Source organism: Hipposideros armiger, unplaced genomic scaffold, assembly GCF_001890085.2.
Source record: "Hipposideros armiger isolate ML-2016 unplaced genomic scaffold, ASM189008v1 scaffold_446, whole genome shotgun sequence".
NCBI classification, from domain to species: Eukaryota; Metazoa; Chordata; class Mammalia; order Chiroptera; family Hipposideridae; genus Hipposideros; species Hipposideros armiger.
Genome location: NW_017731796.1, coordinates 108,653 through 124,055, shown reverse-complemented (window position 1 = coordinate 124,055; position 15,403 = coordinate 108,653).

The following is a 15,403-nucleotide window of genomic DNA, read 5'->3' as shown; positions in this document are numbered from 1 at the left end:
CGCGACCCCTTAATACAGTTCCACATGTTGTGGTGACCCCCAACCATAAATTATTTTCGTTGCTACTCTATAACTGTAATTTTGCTACTGTTATGAATCGTAATGTAAATATATTTTTGTTTTCCGATGGTCTTAGGCGACCTCTGTGAAAGGGTTGTTCGACCCCCAAAGGGGTCGCGACCCACAGGTTGAGAACCGCTGAACTAGAAGAAAACTAAAACCAATGTTGAGAATTAGTTGGGTGATCCTATTTTTCTGAAATAATTTCTCAGTGTTAGAATAAGAGATCTAAGCAGATTTTCTGTGTTAAGGACACACATGGTAATGTGATTTTGTCTCTTTTATAATAAAATTGTTAAGACCAAAGTACCAAATGTATTATTAAGTGAGAAAAGGTCAAGATTTGCATTCCCTCTCTCCTGTAGTTTTCTTTCCCTAAAGAGGCACATGAAGATGACAAAGGAGAAACACGAATATGGTCAAATAGAAATTAATGATTGAGATTGGTAGAATATTGTTAGTAATTATAATGTCCAGAATAAGAAAGACTTAAAATATATATAACATTTTCAAAAAGGCATTTATAAAGTTTATTATATGTAAAGAGGCTTTCAATGGAATCAATCCTGATGTTGAGACAGATGTTAAATATGTACACATGATGGCAAGAGGTCAAACACAATTATTGTTTAGGTCAATGAAAACTTTTTTTTTTAATGACAACTTTCTGCCTAATACTATTTCTGTCTTTGAAGATACAAAGATGATGAAATATAGTTCTTAATGTCGAAACACTTATGGTCCAAATAAAGAGTCTAAAAATATTCTAGTACGTTATTTAATGCCTTCTTTGTGCTGCTCCAAGTTACAGAAAGAAGGAACTACAAAGCAGTATTTTTCTGCAGCCTTGCTCTCTGTTTGTAGAGTTCCAACCATAAATCTATACTTAGATGTTATTTTTTTCTATTTTTAAAATAATAAAACTGAAGAGTTAATTAAAAACACCAAGCTTCAAAATGGTAAATCACAAATGGAACACCTGTGTATATGGCACATGGACTTCCTTTTACACCAAATATAATGATGATAAAATACCAACAAAAATAGTTAAAAAGGAATTACATTTTAATACATGAAAGAAGATTATAGGAAAATTCATAGATGGTCTAAATGAATCCAGTGCTCCAAGTCCAAAAGTATGAATTTCTGTCATAACAAAATTCAGAGATAATCTTGGTGAACTAATGTTTCAAAATTCTTGAATATTAAAACAAATTAGAATTTTCGAACTAAGGAACTATTTTCCTAGCTTTGAAAATGGTGAAGTAAAGTTGATTGTATATATTAGAGAATGTGGATCTGAAATTTTTTCTTATAAAGAGAATCAGTGGTTTGTTTCCTTAGAAAGAGAATCAGTGAAAAATAGTGGTTTCCTTAGAAAGAGAATAAAAAATAGGTAGTATATATGCATGTTTCATTATTGATAGAGTTCTGGTACTCAGGAATTGGGAAATGCTGCTTAGGGACTATATCTGGATTTCAACATCATTAATCTCTGAAAATATTTGTCATGTGAACTAATAATTGAAAAAGAAAATGTTTGTATCTTAGAAGTTTGTGTAAGTGTTCCCTGGAGGAAAATTGTTAGTAGTAAACTGTAGACATTTCATCCTACCTCCGTCCACAAATCTAGGCCAATAGGAGTAACTCAGGAGGGATGTGCACTGGGGAAAAAAAAAAAATCTCAGTTTAAGGATGATCTGGAAACTTACTCAAGAGATTGTTTATGTGACAGCTAGGCAGAAAGAAAAAGTTAAGATCAAGAAACCAAGAAACAGAGTTGGGGTCAGAGGTCCAGAATGAACAGATTACATGTTCAATTGTGAGAGGCTGAATATAAACAGAAAGAATACAAGTTTTTATCAGCCAAAGACATCGAGAGAATAAAGTAAGATACATCTCAGCATGGTAGCATGGTGTAGCATCTGCATTAGTGCTGGCTGCTTCTCTAGGTATGTGTTTTCCCCCCCTTGAATTCATTCATTCGTTCATTCATTAAGTTTTAATTAGAATTTATTGGGGTGACAATAGCTAGTAAAATTACATAGGTTTCAAGTGTACAATTCTGTAATACATCATCTATATATCACATTATGTGTTCACCACCCAGAGTTAGCTCTCCTTCCATCACCATATATATGTTATTTTTTAACATAGGGACAAACAGGTTGGTACAGCACAGTCCCTAATAGAGGTCAAATCTGAAAACGCCCTCTTGCCACACTGCAGACTCTCCCTAGAACCCTGGACATTTGGGTTGGGCCATTGGGTCCTTGAGGCATTGGAAATCTCTCAGGGGCTCCTCATGCTCACAATGATTTTTATAACAATAAGATATTATGCATCTATTTTTTACTGTTCTGACACATTTTTAATGATACTGAAAAACACAGTAGATAAAACTGATGAGATCACAAATCAAGGTACTAGCAATAAGCTAGTAGTAACCATTGTATTCCTAACTTCCATGCAACACATACACAGGCCAATTCTATTTATGAATGTCCTTGATAAAGCAATAAAAATATTAGTTTTATTAAACACTGGCCCTTGAACATGTGACAATGTCATTTTCATATTCTATGTGACAAAATGAGAAATGTGCATAATCCTCCTCTTGTCTTGCTGCAGTATGTTTGTCTCTAAGCAAAGCCCTTGTGTTATTATTTCAGTTGCTACCTGCACGTCCCTTTACTCATGAAACATCATTTTACTTGAAATTTCAACCAACTGACAAACTATGATTGTTCAGACTTGAGTATCTTCCTGATAGTTTCTTTAAAAAAAAATGAAGCAAACTTGTCACTTTAAGAACAAAACTGATAGTATTTTCTACCAATGAGAAAATTGGAACTTTTGAGCAAAAATGGGATTTTTGGAAAAATTGTATCTGCCACCGTGCCCTTGAGAGCTTCTCAATACTTAAAGATGTTCTCGTTGAGATTTGTGGTAATATTAACAAATGTGACATTTTTTAATATTGTGTATTGAAATGTATCAAACTATGGAAGATCTTAACTCAGTTAACCAATATTTACCAAATGACTTATGCATGCTGTATAATCAGTAAGGATAAAGGACCCATTCAAAGAGCACAATAGAAAGTAGTTTGTGTAATAAGCACATGACAGATATAAATTTCCTTTTTTTGGGCATAAAAAGGTAAACACACATATATATCTAATATGCAAATCATAATAACCTGTAATATCACATTACCCTACAGTTTATAATGTCCCCATAATGCTTACAGTCCCTGTTGTATGGAGAATATTTTCATATAAACTATGCCTGTATTTTTGTTCACCATGTTTCACTGATGTGGACACTCTGCTGGTATTCTTACAGCTTGCTTTGTACTGTGGGGCCATCTTTCTATAGCCTTGCTCCAGCTGTTCAACTAACCAAAGTTCAAAATAAATTTAGAGGTGAGAGATTAACTCATCATGGCAGTTTCCTACACACTTACCACATGGAAGACACCCTACCCATCTATAGCTATTTTTTTGTCTTTCAACAAGGGCATTCCCTTCAGATTTAAATCTGAACTATTCAATACCCCAAAATACAAAACGCACAGATCACCATTACAGTAAACCATTTGTTGGCCTTTATGATGTTTCAGTGATATTTTCCCGACCACTGTTTATACCAATTCATTTACAAAATTATTAATGGCTCAATCCTTCATTTCACTGTGACTTTGGAAATCTGATACCTAAGCCAAATAATATTTTATTTAAAAAAAACTTACAATTTGAAAACCATTATTAGGTCTATTCGCATAATTATAGTCAGATAAATATCTAATCTATCAATTTAAGCAATTTTGAAAGGTGTCTAGGCTAAATGTGCCAAAACACATATTTTTTTATTATTTGACAAATGAATAATTCTTGTAATCAATAATTATAGTAACATATCTTAGAAAATTCTAAAGAAATTTTACTTTAGAATTCTCATTTTATGCTGTTCAGAGATCAATTGGTCAGCATTTAACTTAATAAATAAGCCTTAATTTACTTTTAGATAGTTAATAAGTAACCATGGGTCTTTCTTTTTTTTATTAATTTGTGTATGTATGTATGTATGTATGTATGTATGTATGTATGTATGTATGTATTTTGATAAACACCTCTTACTCCATTAACCTTTTCCCACATGGGCTTAATTCTATCAGTTTAATCAATTTTATTGCTTGTTGTAGGACCCACTTAAGTTTTGTTCTGTTTTGTTTTCAAATGTAATTTTAAAAATGTAAGACAGAGTCTGGACTATGCTGTTTGAATCATACCATTCACAGAGGTTGTATGTAAACCAAGTCATCACTAGCAGTTCAGTATCATTTTTCTGCCATAGGAAATTGATACCCATTTGTATTGTATTCAGAAAGATTCCTTTTTTTTAGAGGACTTTTAAGAATAAAGTAAATCAAACCCATATTCAGTACCTCAAAAAGATTAAGAAAGAGAATGGGAGTTAGGTCATGAGAAAATGGTCATTCTAATATTTATTTATTTTAATGCATTGTCTTTGGTAGTATGTTTTGAAATATTACTAAAGGCAAGCATTCTTTAATTTTGAGAGTGGTTGATTGGATATTATTCTTATGAAACAATTACATTCTCTAACACCACTTCTCATTCCATCTTGTAGACCATTTAATTTTATTCTATGATTGGCTGCTACAAAAGACCCATTTATTAGGCATCTAATATGTGTAAAGTATTTAGGAAGATGCATGACCTGAAAAGGTCACAATTTATTGGCAGAGATAAGAGACAATAGCTTTAATATCAATTAGGCACATAGAAAAATAAACAATGCTATGGAAGCACTGATGTGGGGAATAATCCATTGTATCTAGGAAATTAAAAATGGTAATACAATAAGTGACAATTGCATTGGGCCTTGAAGAATGAGATAAATCAAGTCATAAAAACTATAGGAGCAAAGATGTGGAGGAGTGAAACCATGTGATATATTCGGCAAAGGGAGAATAACTCAGGGATAGAATGCAGTATGAGTAGAAGTAGCAGAGGAATGATATAATATAGGATCAGAAAAATATGTTAAATGCCATATTGTATGTCTAATGTTTGTGGAAATATGTGACGATCTGGATGTACCCGAAACAAAAGAATTATGAGGAAAAAGAGGTTTGAGATCTTGTAGTGTTTTTGAGCCAGATTACAAATCTTTCAATGGAATGATGAAAAAATTATGCAGAACTGAGCATAAATAAAAATTTTTCTTAGAATGCAAGTAACATAAATAATGAAGGAGAGGAAAAGAAAGAGTAGAATCAGAGAAAATGATTACCAACTTATTAGAGGGGGCCAGATGAGATATAACAACCATATTAAGTAGATGATAGCAAAAGACATGGATATAACATAGGTGTGATAGATATCTTGTAGTGAAAGAGATATGAACTGATGATCATAGCAGATATTGTAAGTGACCCATTATCCCCCCATCAGCATCTACCATATCCCTGCACTCTTGCCCAACTTTCAGCTGCCAGCACCTCTGATTTGCCTCAGGGTTGTCCCTCACCACCAGAGCCTGGCCTAGAAGTCCCAGTGCATTGATAGCCTACAGTATGAGCATCCCTCAACAAATGGTTGATGGTAATATATGGACCATTACCCCATCTCATTTGTCCCTTGGGCAAGAAGTTCTCTGTTTTCCTTAATTCTTTTATAGGTTTAACCTCTAGGTTCCCACAGTGGAAATGAACTTTTTATTGTCTTTTTTTCCTTTCTTTGTATTACTGTATTTCCCCATCTATAAGACGCTCCCATGTATAAGACACACCTTAATTTTGGGGCCCAAAATTTGAAAAAAAAATGAGTTACATAAAGTTATTGAACTCAAGTTTTATTCATCATAAAACTCATACAACTCCTCATCACTGTCAAAAAAATCTACAACCACTGTATAAGACGCACCCAGTTTTTAGACCCCAAAGTTTTTGAAAACGGATGCATCTTATACATGGGGGAATACGGTACTTGTCCTCTCTCCAGTGATGTTTCCTGAGATCATTTTACAATTTCACTACTTACATTCTAATTATTATTATAATTTTTTATATCTGCTTCTAGTAGAACCTAAATTAAGACAGTTATACTGGAACTAGTCCTACAGGTCCTCATATTGGAATACTAGCAAAGAAACTGTTTCTAGGAATGTATCACAGATGATTCCTTTGAAGTGGATAGAGATAATTCCTGGCACACTTTTACATCAAAATTACATTCTCACCTGAAATTTAAAGTGAAGTCGAGGTAAAATAGTATGCACTGGTGTATTAGCTTTCTATTCCTTTGTTAACAAATTACCACAAACTTAGTGAATTAAAACAACACAAATTGGCCGGCCGAGTGGCACGATGGTTAGGAACTGGTTTGGGATGCCAGAGGGCCCCGGTTCGGATCCCACATATGAGGGCCAGTGACACTGCCCTCCACAGCTAAGATGCTGAACTACAGCTCAACCTGGAGCTGGGCTGCCTGAGTTGCCGGCGACGGCGTAGGCTGCAGTCCCTGTGGCAGTGGGTTGCCATGGGCTACCGTATGTAGCCAGCAGCCAGCGTGAGCGGCCAGCAGCCGCAGTGAGCGGCCGTCCAGAAGCTGGTGACTGATGTGCCTCGCCCGGGAAGAGCACAATGATGGTGCCAACTTGGGCCAGTGAAGCCACGTCCTCCACAACTAGACTGAAGTCCAAAAGGACAGCAACTTGTCTGTTCCCCTTCCCCCAATTCCCCAGCGCTGTTCCCATCCCCCAATTCCCCAAAAAAATCTTAAAAAAAAAACAAAAAAAAAACACAAATATGTTATGTGAGAGTTCTGTAGATTAGAAGTCCAATATAGATCTCTCTAGGCTATCAGGTATCAATAGGTCTGTGGTGTTCTCTGTGGAGGCTCAATTCCTTGCCGTTTTCCAGCTTTTTAGAGGCCACCTGCATTCATTGGCTTCCTTCTACCTGCAAAACATCTCTGACCATTCTCCCATAGCCTCCTTTCCCTGTGACCCCCAACTCGGAAAGGCTCTCTGCTTTTAAGGACTCATGTGATTAGATTGGTTCCTACATGATTATCTAAAATAATCTCACCATGTCAGTGTCCTTAACTAATCATATATGCAAATTCCATTTAGCCATGGAAACTAACATATCCACAAATTCTGGGAATTAAGATGTGGACATCTTTGGGAGGCATTATCTTGTCCAACTCAACCGGCTTATGGAAAAGAACAAGCATTTAAGAGATAGGAGGGCAATGGTGCTTAAAAAGATCACGTGGTTTGTTGGTTTGGTTAACTGCCATTAAAATGTAGAAGAAAAAACTATGGGCTCAGGTCAGGTAATTAACACCTGAGGGTAAGATGTGAAAAACAGAAGCTATCTGTAGTAACATTTAAGAGACCATTATCTCCTACAGGCAGAAAGCAGAATGAGCTGAAAATGAGAGCAGAATCTGATTGGGATAGAAGCAGGGTTGAATTCACTGCCCCAACAAGTCTTATAGGCAAAGAGTGGGCAAGTATGTGGGAAAGGAACATAGCGTAGATGCACTTTAAACCATTTACTATCAAAATTCCCCTAAAATTTCTGGGTCTATAGGAACAAATGGGCATGTAGTGTTCAATGCCTCAGGCACTTGCTGCCTGTTGACCAGAGACATCAGTTCCATGCCATGTGGACTTCTCAATAGGAAAACTCACAACATAGCAGCTTATGTCCCCACATAAACTTTCACAAAATAAATGTGGTTTTAAGCTGCTAAATTTTGGGGTAATTTGTTACACAACACTAGATAACTAATATAATGCTCAAAAGAAAGCAAATACTATAGAGAAAGCAACAACCTACAAATGGATATAACACATTTTCCAGTGGCGGTCAGGCAGCCTTTTTCCTGGCTACTTTATCACTTTTAAAACAGTTCAATGAATGGGTTAATTATGGTTTCATGGGTGAAGACTATGCATTGGAATAACAACACGTGCTTCCCCTCACCTAGACTTCCTAGGGATGTAGCCTCTGTTAATGGTGAATACAAGACCTGTCAAGATCAGAGACTGCCACTGAATCCTCAGTGTGGCATAATTAATTCCTTGAGGATGGTAACCAACTACGTAGTGGCAAGCTGATCACATCAGGTCACCTGATGTAGCAAGAGCTTTGTCTTTACTGAGGTTGATATGCTTTCTGGGTATGGGTTTGGCTTCAACATCTCAACTAACTTCACTGTCTCAGGCTCACAAAATATTTCTGATCATGATATTTTCATAACATGATCTTGGGTAATGGACCTATTGGACAGTGAAAGAGGCATAAAAATATAGGACCATGAAATCCATTGGTCCTATATTATACTGCATCATTCAGAAACTGTTTCCTGCCAGAACATTAGCATGACTTCATACAAGATACATCTGAATTGAGCTCTTTGAAATGAATCCTTGTGGGATTGGAGTTTACACAACACCTATTAAGTGGTACTGTATCCTCAAAAGTAGAATAGATGTCTCTCAGAATAGAAGTAGGAATACATGCCTTTCACCACCACTGAATGTCATTGACTTACTTGGATAATGTTTACCACCTTTTCTCCAAACTTCAGGCTCTGCCTGACTAGAGTGCCAGTTCTGGAGGGAAGGTGCTTCTCCTAGGGGACACCATGGGTTCATTAAGCATAGAGCTCTATTTGCCATATTTTGTTCACTCCTGTGGCAATGGACTAGCAGAGAAAGAAAGGAGTTGCTATTCTAGCAGAAGTAATTGACTTGTCACATGGAGGTGAAAGGGTGACAGAGGTAGGGAGGAGTGTGTCTGAAATCAGGGATGTGCTGAGGTTCCTCTTGATTCTCCATGCCTGGTGACAAATATAGGTGGGCAATTGCAGTGAGCATGGTCTGGAAAGGCAAGACAACTAGAATGAAGAGCTGAGTCATCTCACCAAAGGATGAAGATCTGGACTTCTAGATCAGCAGAATTGTTGGCTGAGAATGAGCAGTATCTAGAATAATCAGTATAAAAGAAGGTTATGTATATCAATTACAATGAGATCCTGCAGCAGAGACAATAATAGTGAATACAAGAAATAACTTTAGATGAGTGAAAGTAATATCTAAGCAATATTCCCAATGCTATCACCTATAGATATTTTAGAGATTAAAATTTTAGCAGAAACAAACTGTGTGTATGTGTTTTTTCAAGTATTTTTTTATTTTCCTTTTTCTGAACTCATTCTCTGAACCCCCTGGCATTTAGATTGAATAACTGTGCCACAATGGGATGTTAGTGTAACTTACGTAGCCTGGTTCTTAATGGTATTCCATGCACTCATTCAGCCTCTCTTCTCCTGCCATTACAAGCTTGAAAGCTACATGTGTCTGATTTCATATTTTCAAAATGAAAGAAGGTCCCCTGACTGTCAGCACTTACTGAGTCAACAGTAAATGTTTAGCCACTAAAATGTCAGGTTTAATTTATTACCACAACATAGCATAGCTTAACCTGATGAATATTCACTGGGAAGAGGAGGAGAAGGCAAAGGAGAAGGAGGTGGAGGAGGAGAAATATGTCAATAGATGGACTTCATAGAATGGACACAGCTGAAAAGTTAATGAGTCAATAGAAAATTGACTTAAGCAATCCTCTCAAATGAAAATGCCAACAAAGATATATAATGTAAGGGAAAAGAGTTGTGATATACAGAGAATTGATCCAGAGATTCCAATAATATCGAATGGGTGTTTAGGATAAAGGATGGAGATAAAAATTTAACAACCAAAAAAACAAAAAAGAAATTCCTGTGCTGAAGGCTGCCTTGAGTATTCAAATTGAAAAGGACCACAGAATGGCAAATATACTGTATTAAATAATGGGGTGAGAAGGGTGGACCTGAGATAAAGTTAATCTAAATTTCAGAACTGAGCTGCTCATTTTAAGAACATATCAAAAAATGGTGACTGTCCAAAGGGAGAGTGTCTATCGAAAGAGAATGATGGAGCACAGCAAAGGAAACCAACACAATGAAAAGACAACCTACTGAATGGGAGAAGATATTCGCCAATGATACATCTGATAGGGAGTTAATTTCCAAAATTTATGAAGAACTCATTTAACTCAACACCAAAAACAAAACAAACAAACAAAAAACAAAACAAAATAAAACAATCCAATTAAAAAATGGGCAGAGGACCTGTATAGACATTTCTCTTAGCAGGACATACAAATGGCCAATAGACATATGAAAAGATGTTCAATGTCACTAATCATCAGTGAAATGCAAATTAAAACCACAATGAGATATCACCTCACACCTGTCAGGATAGCTATCATCAATAAATAAAAAAAACAACAAGAAGTGTTGGAGAGGATGCAGAGGAAAGGGAACCTTTGTACACTATTGGTGGGATTGCAAATTGATGCAGCCACTATGGAAAACGGTTTGAAAGTGCCTCAAAAAATTAAAAATAGAACTACCTTATGACCCAGCAATTTCACTCCTGTGTATTTACCCAAAGAAATCCAAAATTAATTTGAAAAGATATATGCACTCCTATGTTGATCGAAGCACTATTTATAATAGCCAAGATATGGAAGCAACCCAAGTGCCCATCAATAGACAATTTGAAAAAGAAGGTGTGGTACATATACACAATGGAATATTACTTGGCAATGGAAAATGAATGGAATCTTACCATTTGCATCAATATGGATGGTCCTAGAGGGTATTATGCTAAGTGAAATAAGTCAGACTGAGAAGACAAATACCATATGATCTCACTTACATGTGGAATCTGAAGAACAGAATAAATGAACAAACAAACAAAAAAAGGAGATTAATGGAGTAAATAAAGAAAAAAAGCAGGAATGAGAGATCATGTATTCATTGACCACTGAACAGAACACATATATTTCCCTGAGTTTTCTAGTACATATGATATCTGGCTGTACTCTGTTTTCTTTTCTTATAGTTGAAGAGATTTCTTTTTACCCTTCCCTCAGTTTATCTATTTAGGGTTATCTATGCCTTAGAACAAAAGAGCAATGTCTAGGATAGACATATACAATATTTTTAAATTTAATCTATATCAAACTCTTCAATCTTATATCCTGTAACTGTCCTTAATGCATTTCTCTTTAGTTATTCCTAAGGTTTCACCATTCTTTAGCACATCATCTCCTTCCCTATTTGCTTTTCCACATGCTGTTTCTTCTCCTTGAAATGCCTTTTTTCTCTTTCTCCACCTGGCAAATTTATATTTATTCTTAAGACTCAGATCAATTATATCTAACCTCTGTGAAACTTTTCCCAATGCGTAAAGAAGGTTTTGTTACCTTCTTTTGTGTGTTTCTTGTCCTACTCTTCACATATCTATAAAACTTCACTAGGCAGCAAGGCATCAATAGTATGTATTTGTCTTCTTGTTAAACTTTCAGTTCTTGAGCACAAGGTCCATGCCTTGTTCATTGATGTATATTCAGTGCGTACACAGTGGTAGGCATACTGTGCCTGTCCAATAAATGAGCAATCAAAGAAATGGCTCTGATTACATTAAATAGCTAAACAAATGATTCGCTTTCAATTATTTGGCTCTCTGACACACCAGTCACAAAATACCAAATCTGGGAATGGTTGTCATTTCATTTCATGAGACTGCTGAAATCATAAAATTAATTTTATTTCATTTCCATTCATTTATTCATGTAGCTTGACAATCTAAGCAAACTAAAGAATTTGGGATCAGGGTTGCTGAGAAGGCCACTAATTCAGCAACCACCAAAGCATATGACAGCCCTCAAGGCAGTTCAGGAGCTGCTAGTTTCACCAACTGCTTCTGGAAGAGTCAGCCAAGTAGTCAGACATTGTGGAAAGAGCAAGGGCTCCCCATATGACATCTGTGCTTTCAGGTGGACTATGGTATTTCCTTGTGCCAGACAAGGGACAAAGATACTCACTGTTTTCTGCAGTGTTTGTACAGAAAGGTTATTTAAATCTTTATTTTCTTCTCACTCATAGTTGCAGGTCTAGATGCATTGCTTCATGCAAATAATAATCAAGAAAAAATGTATGGATGGCATATGTGCCTGTTTGTGAGGAGGCCAAGGGCATTGACTATTTTTGCATTTCACAGCAATTTTAACTGGCAGTCGAGATATTGTCTGATTTAGCAGCTTATGAAAATATAATTGAATCAACACACACACACACACACTATTTTTGGCTTGAATTTTATTTTACATTATCTTACTGGAATGAAAAAATATTTTCTAAAATTACATGGTAGTACTTATTCAAGGTCTTATTTGCCCTAAAAATAGCAGACTGATTAAAATCTAGTATAAAATTCTTCTTCCTTTTGTTATAAACAATATGTAATATTTTGTTTGGGATATTTTGCATTTTATTTAGAGTATTTTTAGAATATAGCTGCAAATTTAAATATATAGGCCTAAAATGCATTTCCAACCGATTCAACTTGCTGTTTTGAATTGAGCTTTCCAAAGTATACTGTTCAGCCATTTGCAGAAGTTTTAAAGAAGAAAGAGCAGAATTATAATGAGAACTATAACACTGGTGTTTGGTTGACTCCTGAAACTCAAATTGTTTTGCAGGCTTCTCTTATCACTCATCAAGCCAAGGATGACAGTTCAGTTTGTAAGAGGGAGAGACTTCATTATGTTATTCTATTTTATTATGTTATGATTTGCAAACAGTAAAACTCGCCTTTGTTAGTGCACAACTCTATGATTCTTTTTTTTAAATTAAATTATTTTTATTATGAAATACACATTTTTTAGAATTAGTTTCAGCTATACAACACAGTGCAATAGTTATTCTTTTTACCCCTCGAGGTGACAACCCCCCTCCCCAACTCTATGATTCTTAACAAATGCATACATACATTCCTGTAACCACCAATGCAATTAAAACAGAATAGTTTTAGCTCTTCAAAAAAGTTATCCATGCTTCTTTGAAGTTAAACCCTAACCCACCCCAGGCTATGGAAAGCACTGATCTGCTTTCTATCCCTGTATTTGTCTGTTTAGAATGTAATGTAAATGAAATTGTTTCAGTGTGTAGCTTTTCCATTCTCCTTTCTTGAACTTATCTTGAATGTGATATTTATCCATGTTATTAAGTGTATCAGAATTTTATTTTTGTTACTAATATTCCATTATATGGATGCATCACAATTTGTTTATCCATTCACTCTTTGATGGATCTTGAGGCTGTTTCCAGTTTTTGGTAGTTATGAATAAAACCACTATAAAGATTCACATGGAGGATATTGTGTGAATAAAGTATTCATTTCTCTTGGGAAAGTGTTTAGGAGCGGGATTGTTCAGTTGTATTAGAAGTGTATGTTTAACTTTCTAAGAAACTGCCAAATTGTCTTTCCAGGCACGATCTCCAGGGCCTCTTGCCTGGTCCCAGTCTGTGGTGAATACTCACTCAGTGGAGGTTTGTGAAACACTTGTGAATGTGAATGAAGCACCTGTGTGTCTGTGGCTCCCAGGAGTCTCATTCTCTTGTGCTCTTGTGCTAGCCTGTACTCAGCCTTTAGACATGTGCTTAAAATGTAGCTGAATTCTTGGCGTTTTTATGGCACCTGGCATATCTTCCCCCATGGTCTGCAGCAGGTGTTCCTGGGCTCATGCCCTATCTCTTCCGAGAAACTGCTATGTTCCTGTAGATACCACTGTATTGCCATGCAACACTGGATTTCTGATGGATTTAAGAAAACTTGTGATTGTGTAATCTGGTTTTTTCTTGTTGTTAGAGTGGAAGCAACGCTTCTTCCAGCTTTCTCCAGCCTGGTAGGAGCTTAGCTCAGCTAAGGTATTTCATGAGACCAAATTATAATTTCTGATGCTCTTAAGCACATTGAAATGAACAATCCTTAGGTCAGTGAGCTACCCAGTGAAGGTGAGCCTTGGCAGAAATGCCTTGACTCTTCAAAATGCAAATTTATCTCTTCAGCTTAGTCATCTTGGAAAGCTTGGGAGATATCCTCTGCAGTTAACTTGGAGTTTTACAAAATATAATAATGTAATAAATAAAAATGAATTACTAGTATGGTCACCGTTGATTCACATCGTGAAGACAGAACTGCATGTAAAACTGAGACATTTTCATATACGTTAGCCACTAGGACTTGTTTTCAACAGCTAGTGAGGAAAATCCATCCTCTCACTGGACTTGTTGCCTCCTTGCCAGGTTATCGATTGTATATGATTACTTGTTTTTTTCTTTTCTTTTCATGTTGTTTGCCTAAGTCAACATCTGTGCTCTGCTGGTGAATGCATGCATATTCCTTAAGACCCCAACTGTCTTGTTTGAAAATCAGATCTGTTCCCGCAAAAGAGGCACACATGACCTTGCTTTTGATTACAATTGACTTTATATAAATATCTTATAGTTCAGTGGCAGATATTATTTGTTAACTAGGCTTTATTCTCTCTGCCGTTCTTTCTTAATCACAGAATTCCAATTTTATTTAGGGTTTAATTTTCTCCATATATTCCCGTTTATCACCTCTTAGATTCATTCCAGATTCTTTAATGGGGAAGACAAGGGGCTCCACAATCTAATTCCACCTAATCTCATCAGCCTCACCTCTTATCATTCCCTGACTCAAACACCAAAAGGCTTATGGTATCCTTCACAAACCACGCTATTTCTCTTGCCTATACCTGCTCTCAAAATGCCCCCTTTTTGTGCAAAGACTTTTCCTCACTATATAACCTATGTTGAAAGTCAGACCTGAGATATCTCCTCTAAGAGGTCTTGAATGATTCTCTATGACTTGTTAAGTTCACTCCAAATGCTCCACCTTTATGAGCCGTGTCATAACATACACAATGGAGTAATCATCCTTTCTTCTTCTTCTTCTTTTTTCTACCCCTCTCCTTGCATTCTGGGCTTCTTGAATGCAAAGATTGTCTCATTCAGCATTACTTCCTTTGCACAATGCCAGACACATTCAATGAATGTTTCCATTTGATGTTTCACTTAGAGGAAAGTGTTTTTCTGAATAAAAATTCAATGCATTAAGAGATTGAAAATATAAGCCACAAACTGGGAGAAAATATTTGCAAAAGACGTATTTCATAAAGTAATATTATCCAAAATATACAATGAACTTTTAAACTTATTGATAAGATAAGAAAACAAACAATCCAATTTTTTAAATGGATCAAATACCTTAACAAACACTATAAAAAAAAAAGATCTACAGATGTGAAACAACTATATGAACACATGCTCACCATCATATGTCATTAGGAAACTGAAAATTAAAACAACAATAAGGTATT